The following is an 8,019-nucleotide window of genomic DNA, read 5'->3' as shown; positions in this document are numbered from 1 at the left end:
GGCTCCTCCCTGTTCCCCACGCCCTGCTCAGTGTGTGGGGAAACTGACGCGCGGGGAGGCAAAAGCTTTGGCTGGAATGGGGGGGCAGGATAGGTCCGCAGGACCCCTCCCTGCAGACACCACCCCAAGAATGGCAGCCTGGGGACGCGCCACCCCCCCCCCTCACAAGCCCCAGGCGCAACAGGGAGCCAGGGAACAGGTTCCTGGCCAGGCAGAGAACTCCAGAGCAAACACAAATTGCTCTGTTTATCAGTTCAAAGCAAGCCTGCACTTACCAGGGGCTGGGCGCTCCCCTCCTCCGGGATAATTACACACGTCTTAGCGCAATTACGGGCCCTACTTTTTATATTAAACGGGAGGGACCCGCAGAAGAGCAAACTCCAGCCCAGCCCAGGCCGCTGCCCCACCTCCCAAGGAGGCTGCTGGGGAGATGGGCCCAGGGGCGCTGGCCAGGAGAGGGGCACCCAGCCCGCGGTGGGCCAGCTCCCGCACCTCAGAGACACAAGCTCCAGGGCTTAGCCGATCCAAGGTCACCCAGCTAGAGCTACAGAGAAGGGTCCAAACTCAGGGCTCCTACGGAGACCTGGACGGCCAGGCCATGCATTGGGCCTTGGTTTGCCCAGGAAAAACTGTCCAGAGCTGGGCCCGGGGGACCAGGCTGGGCTGGGGAGGGAGGCCACTGTGGCCTGCAGCAGCTCCCCCGGGGCCTTTCCACCTGTCTGGGACAAGTACACGGGAGGCCCAGGGAGGCCGTGCAGACGGGGCAGGGGCCGGCTGCCTTTCCCAGCAGGGACAGTGGGCCGTGCAGGGCCGAGTCAGAGCCAGACCAGGAGTGCAGAGCTGGTGCTGGGCGTGGAGCCAGGGACGGAGGCCCTAGCTGTAGGCGGTGGGCAGGTGGGGGCGCGGCACACAGCGCTGGGTCCCCTTCCCGGGCCTTCCCACCCAGAGAAACAAGGCCTCGGAGTCCCCCTCAAAGAGGGAAAGCCCACTCCCCGTGCCCCCACCCTGGGTCTTTTGGGGGCTTGGGGGGACCAAGAAGAGGCTGCCACCTGACCAGCAGCTTCCCGTCAGCCACTGGGGCAGAGGGCTGTCCTAGTCCCCACTACCTGCCCTTTCAGAGGCCCCAGGATGTGGTCCAGGGGGCCGCTCCCCACCGGTCCTATGGGACCAGGATCTGCAGACTTTGAAGGGTGCCCTCTCCTCCTGGCCGGCTGCTCTGGGCATGGGGGGCCTTCCTGGGGACCCCAGGGGTCCAGCAGGGGGTGTGTGCCTTCTGTCCAGGCTTGACCCCACCCCCGGAGCACACAGGGCAGTCACCCCAGAGCCGCCAGCCTCAAGGCCGACCCAGGCCTCCCTCCACCTGCGCTGTCCCCGCGGCTGACAGGCCTTTCCTGGGCCTCAGGATGCTGAGCTGCGGCAGCCATCCTCTCCTGCACACCCCAAACCGGGGGTGCCGAGGGGGCCCGGGGCACCCCGGAGCACCAGAGCCGCAGAGGCCGAGCCCCACCCGCAAGGACGGGGAAGCGGGGCCGCCAGAGGTGCCGGGCAGGGCGGCGGAGGGCCAGCGGGCCGCGGGAGCCGGGCCGAGGGGGCAGTCTCGGCCACGTCCCCTCCCCCAACACACACCCCTTTCTTTCAAGGGGCGTGGCCCCGGCACCCCGCGGATGAGCCGGAGGCGGCTCGGGGCGCTCCGCACCCCTCGGAGACCCCAGCCCCCGATCGGGGCTGCACCGGGGGTCCGGCAGCGGGCGGGGGGGCCTCCCGGGGTCCGCGCTGCCCTTCGGGGGGGGGGCAGCCCCCCGAATCCGCCGCCGCGCACGCCAGGCCCGGGCCGGCCGGGCGCCGTGGGAAGAAGCGCGGAGGGGCGCGGGCGGCGGGGGCCCGCTGGGGAGCCCCCCGCCCCGGCCCGGCCCGGCCCGCCCCGCACCGCCCCCTGGCGCGGCCCGGCCGGCGGGGAGGACCGGCGGGAGCACGGAGGAGGAGGCGGCGGCGGGCGGGGCCGCGATCCCCGCCGCGGGGCCGGGCGGGCGGGCGGGGGCCGGCCGCGGCCTCGGGGCCGCAAACTTTCTCCCCGCGCCGCCGCCGGGGCGCCCGCGGGAGGACCGCCGGGAGGACCGCCGGGAGGACCGCCGGGAGGACCGCGCCGCGCCCCGCGCCCGGCCCGCCCGCGGGAAAGTTGCGCCCAGACTCACCCGCCGCCCCGGGGCGCGCCCCGCCGCCGGCCATCGCCGCCCGCCCCCCGCGGGGCCGCCCAAGCCGCGCAGGCCGCCCAGGCCCAGGCCGCCGCCGCCGCGCCCGGGCTCCGCTGCGTGGCCGCCGCCGCTGCCCAGCATGAATGGGCGCCGAGCGCCGCGCGGCTGCGGACCGGCCTCGCTCTCGCCGCCCGCGGAGCGCCGCGCACTGCGCATGCGCCGCGGAGGGGCGGGGCCGGGGGCGGGGCCGGCGGGGCGGGGCCTGCGGCGGCGGCGGCGGCCTCCAGAGGGCGCTGTGCCCCGCGCCGCGCGCACGCCGGGGCCCACCGCCGCCTTCAAAGGGCGACGCCGCCGCTGCGGCCCCGGCTCCGCGGGGCGCTCGGGGTCCCGGGCACCGGGGCCGGCCGAGCCCAAGGGCGCCCAGGCGGGGCGAGGCCTTGGGGGGCCCGCCCCAGGAGCGCAGTCTTGAGCCACGGAGGGTAAACTGAGTCTGCAGGCAGCAGTCGCCCCCAGGACCTGGGCGATCGGCCCCTGCGCGGTGCACCTGCCAGGGCTGCGCCCCGAGACGCCCTCGGGAAGGGCTCGGGTGCACCCCGAGACAGAGGGGAGCCCCAGGGCGGTGCTGGGGCGGCCTGGCTGCAGCCCCCACCCACAGCTTCCGTGCAGGGAGCGCCCAGCAGCTCTCTGGGGAGAGCGGCCCGCCTGCCCAGCTCCAGCCGGCCTTCCTCCCCGAGCCCTGTCCTTCCTCCCTCCCCTGACTTGTCCCGGGTGTGGCCGCTTGCAGCCATCTCCCACAGTGCCGGGTGCTTTTGTGTGGGGCTTTCTAGAAACAGGATGGCCTCGGAAGCCGAGCTCCTCGCCAGAGATGCACCGCTGGCTCTGGGCAGCTTGTGTCCACCACGCCCCACTCTGAGCCCTGGTAAATACAGGTGCAGCGGCTTGACACATCTGGACTCAGGTGGGGTGCCGGAGCAAGGGGTGTGTGGCCCTAGCAGATACAACAGGGTGTTCTGAAAGAGGGCCCCGGGTCGCTGGGACGGTGCGCCAAGGGGCCTCGTTCAGAAAACGAAGACCGTCGTGTCTGTTTTATTGCCAGGCTAGTGGTTGGGACTGGTTTTTCTTGTTTTTTTTTTTTTTTTTTTTTTTTTTTTTGGTTGTAATACTGGGGATTGAATGCAGGGGCCTTCTGCCTCCAAGCTATACTCCCTGCCCATATTTTATTTTATTTTATTTTTATTTATTTATTTATTTGGTGGTACTGGGGTTCCTGGAAGTCCTTCTACTTCTGGGCTACACTCCCAGACCTAGTTTTACATTTTTATTTGGAAACAGGGTCTCCTAAGCCAGCGCGCGCGGCTGGCTTCGAACCTGCGCGATCCTCCTGTCTCAGCCTCCTCCTGAATACCGGGACTCCAGGCGTGCACCAGCATGCCTGGCCGACTCGGCCTCCCAGTCCTGGCACTGCAGGCACCGGGGCTCCAGAGACTGACCTTCTCGGGGCCTCCCCGGGAGGGAAGCGTTGCCTGCCGCCGGCCTGCACCCACTGCGGCACCCAGTGTGTTCTGAGGCCGAATAACCGTGTAATTGGTTCATACGTCGGGCAGTCAAACTTTGGCAAATATGTTTTTCATAATTAGTTGATGTTTATTTAGCAGGAATAACCAGCCCATTAAATTTAATGAGGCAGGTGATCGCGTCTGAGGTGGAAACGCGTTTCCTTAGGAGCTCTGCTCCGCCTGGTCCTGGGGCTGGGAGGTGCTGCGGCTTGCCTGCGCCCCAGGGTGGGAGCCCCATCCCGGGGAGAGGGGGCCCAGGCGCCAACCCGGCCACCCGCACAGCACACGCCCCTCTCTGTCTCTGGTGTCTACTTCCTCCTCTTATTTATTTATTTATTTATTTATTTATTTATTTATATGTTTTTGCAGTGCTGGGGATGGAACCCAGACCTTCACACATGCTAGGCAACCGCTAACCACCAAGCGGCATGCCAGCTCCTATAGAATTTATTTATATTTAGTATTTTTTGTGGTACTGGGAGGTGGAACCCAAGGGGCTTTTCTACCTCTGGGCTAATCTCCCAGCCCAAATTTTTATACTTTATTTGGAAACAGGGTCTCACTAAGTTGCTGAGGCTGGCTTCGAGCCTGTGCGATCCTCCTGTCTCGGCCTCCCAAGTGCGGGGATGACAAGGACTAGGAGGAGGAGGAGGAGGAGGAGGAGAAAGAGGCTGAGGAGGAGGATGAAGAGGAGGAGGAGGAGGAGGAGGAGGAAGAGGAGAATGAGGAGGAGGAGGAGGAGGAGGAAGAGGAGGAGGAGGAAGAAGAGGAGAAAGAGGCTGAGGAGGAGGATGAAGAGGAGGAGGATGAAGAGGAGGAGGAGGAGGAGGAGGAGGAGGAGGAGGAGGAGGCCCAAGAAAGAGCCTGGGTTCTGCGTGGCGCCCTCAGCAGGGGCTGGTGGGCAGGGCCTGCAGGGGTGCTGTGGTGGTAGGTTCACCTGGGTCCTGGGCAGGGAGGCAGGCCGAGCCCGTGGGCCACCTGCGGCCACTGTCTGGCAAATCCTGCAGCCGGTGTGGTCCCGTGGAGCCCCCTCTGCCCTCAGGCAGCCCCGACCTGCTGGCCCCTGGTTCCCAGGGAACCCCGCAGGTGCTGCGGGCCGGGCCATGGCGAGGAGGCGCTTGCAGGAGCCGGAGCGGGAGCCGGAGCCGGGCCAGTGGACAGGAGCTGAGGATGGCGGGTCAGAGCGAGCTGGGCAGGTCGGGCAGCGTCTGGCCCCAGTGTGTGCACTGGGCAAGTCTCCCCGTTTCATTTCTCAGCCAGGCCCCCGACCCCAACGGACACCCACATTGGGGGGACGGCTCCAAGTTGCTTCGGGGAGTTCGGGAAGCGGGCCCCCGCCCTGGCAGACAGAGGCTGAGTTGGGGGGGGGCATCTCAAAAGGCCGTGGGAAGATGGCTGTGGTATCACTTAATAAGCCAGGGAAGCCGGGTGTGGAGGTGCACACCTGTCACCCCAGTACTTGGGAGGCCGAGGCAGGAGGATCGCAGGTAGAAGCCAGCCTCAGGAACCTAGCAAGACCCAATTTCCAAACCAAAATAAAAAGGGCTGGGGCATCGCTTGGCATAGCCCCTGGGTTCAATGCCCAGCACCTCCAAAAAGTGGGGGCTCAGACCCAGTCACCCTTTAGCCCCCCCACAACCGCCCCTGCCTTTCTGCAGAACATCTCCCTCTTTGTAGTCTGTCTGTTCTGATGGTGCCGGGGCACTCTGCTCCGAGCTCCCTGGCCAGCCCTATTTTGTTTTTCATTTGGAAACGGGTTCGCTAAGTCGGGGAGGCTGTCCTCGAACCTGCGATCCTCCAGTCCTGGGGCTCTCAAGTCCTGGGATGACAGGCACGCGCCTCCACCGCTCCTGCCCTCTGTCCCCAGGCGGTTGTGCTGAGTCAAGCTGGAGCCGCCTGCCCCTGCCTGGCTCTGGGGAGATCTGGGGTCACGTGGAGCCAGCAGGGATCCAGAGACCCGCTGGCTGCGGGGCCCAGGTCGGGACCACAGGCGCCCAGCCCCAGGTGCCTCCGGGTCGCCTCAAGCTTTTTCGTTTTTGGTGCTGGGAATTGAACGCAGAGGCATTCCCCAGCCCTATTTTATTTTATTTTATTGTTTTGTTTTGAAAAAGGGCTTCACTAGGTTAATGAGAGTCTCACTGCTTGCCAGGGCTAGCTACAAGCCTGTGATCCCCCTGCCTCAGCCTCCCAAGCACTGGGATTACAAGTGTGTGCCACCACACTTGGCTTCGCTTTTTAATTTTTTTTTTCCCCCCCCTGGTGCTGGGGGTAGAACCCAAGGGCATTCTACCTCCGAGCTACAACCCCAGCCCTATTTTTTTTTTATTATTATTCTTTATTTTGAAACAGGGTCTCACTGAGTTGCAAAGGGCCTCACTAAGTAGCTGAGGCTGTCTTCAAACCGCGATCCTCGTATCTCAGCCTCCCAAATGCTGGGATTATAAGCGTGTACCATCACGCCTCACTGCTTTTTTAAAATTTTTAATCAATCAGTTAATTTTTTGGTACTGGGAATGAAACCCTGGGGCCTTCCACCACTAGCCCTTTTTACTTTGAGATACAGTCTTGCTAAGTTGCAGTGGGCCTCTCTGAGTGGGAGGCGATCCTTCTGTCAGCCTCCCAAGCACTGAGATGCCAGGTATGTGCCCGGGCTGGCTTCCACCCAGCTCCCGGGGATGAGGCCAGATAGAAAGTTCTGGGGAAGCCGGCCTGCCCCGCTCCGTGCCCAGAGAGAGCCAGCTCCCCTCCTCGTCCGGCTCCTACCTGCTCAATTCCGTGGAGTCCCGCATCTCCACGCCAGGCCGGCCCGAGGGCCCTGGCTCTGCGTCCCCGGGGTCCGACAGCGGGCTGGACAGAAGGGCAGCAGTGACCGCGTGCTGAGGACCAGAAGACTGAAAACCAAGACATTCGTTTTATTTGCTTTTGGACGTGGCTTGGGCGGCCCCGGTGCGCAGGGCCGGCAGGAGGCGGCCCGCCCGGGGCCTGGGGCGCGGACGCTGCTCCTGCGGGTGGTCCCTCCTCGCTGGGAATGACGGCTGCTCTCAACCCTGCAGAAGGAAGGGGTCGGGTCAGGGATCGCCGAGGTGCCAGCCCCGCACCCCCAGGCCCACTCCAGCCGAGGACAGAGCGGATCCGCGGGCGTCCAGGAGGCGAAGCCTGCCCCCTGGCCACCGTGTCCCAAGCCGTGTCTGAGCCACCCTGGTTACCAACGTCGCCATTGTTATTAGTGGTGCCGGGGCTTGAACACCCAGGGGTCTCTGCCGCCAAGCTCCACCCCAGCCCTGGGTTATTTTTTATTTGGAAACCAGGTCTCACTCGGTAGCTGAGGCTGGACTCCGAACTGCGGTCCTCCAGTCAGCCTCCCCGACAGCAGCATGACAGGTGAGTGCCCCCACGCCTGGTTCCCCGCAAGTCCCCAGGCAGCCAGCGGTGGCTTGCGGGACCTGAGATCTCCCGGGAGAGGGAGGCCGCCGAGGGAGGCCCGCGGGCTCACCTTGTGGGCGGCGCTCACGCAGTGCTGGTAGGCCTTCACCAGGTCAGAGCACAGCAGCACCTCCTGCAGGTGGTCGCGGTAGCAGCGGAGGATCTGGGCCTGCAGCCCCGAGCACACGGGCTCCACCCTGCGGGGCCTGCAGGAGGACCAAAGCGGGCTGGACTCGCGTTAGCTCGACCCCCAGGAGCCGGACACCAGGCTCATTCCTGAGCCCATCGGGGTTCGGGGGACCCAGTCTAGGAATCAGAGCAGGCGGCAGGGGGCGTAGGCTCGTGCGGCAACAAACAGATGCCCAGCGGACCGGAGTGTGGGCCCGGGCTCCACGCCAGCCAGGCTCCGTCCTGGAGGGTGGGGAAGGGCCCAGGGGGCAGCGGCCCCTCCAGCTGCGCCCAGGCCGGCCTCCTTCCGGAGCCTTTCTGCCTCTGGTCTCCCTGGGACTCTGAGTATGTGACCTACACAAATCATGTTGATTGGCTCACACAATTTTCTCCTCTCATTTAATTAATTAATTAATTAATTTTGCAGTACTGGGGATGGAACCCAGGGGCATTCGACCTCCGAGCTACACCCCCTGTCCTATTTTTTATTCTTTATTTTGAAACCGGGTCTCACTGAGTTGCAGAGGGCCTACTAAGTAGTAGTTAAGGCCGTCCTCCAACTGCGATCCTCCGGTCTCAGCCTCCCGAATGCTGGGATCACGAGCGTGCGCCGCCGTGCCCGGCCTCTTGATTTTAAAAGGAATACCTGAACCCACTGCTCTGGCACACACCTGTAATCC

This window comes from Muscardinus avellanarius (genome assembly GCF_963383645.1).
Source record: "Muscardinus avellanarius genome assembly, chromosome: 22".
Taxonomy (NCBI): domain Eukaryota; kingdom Metazoa; phylum Chordata; class Mammalia; order Rodentia; family Gliridae; genus Muscardinus; species Muscardinus avellanarius.
Note: the sequence above shows the minus strand (reverse complement) of the source record.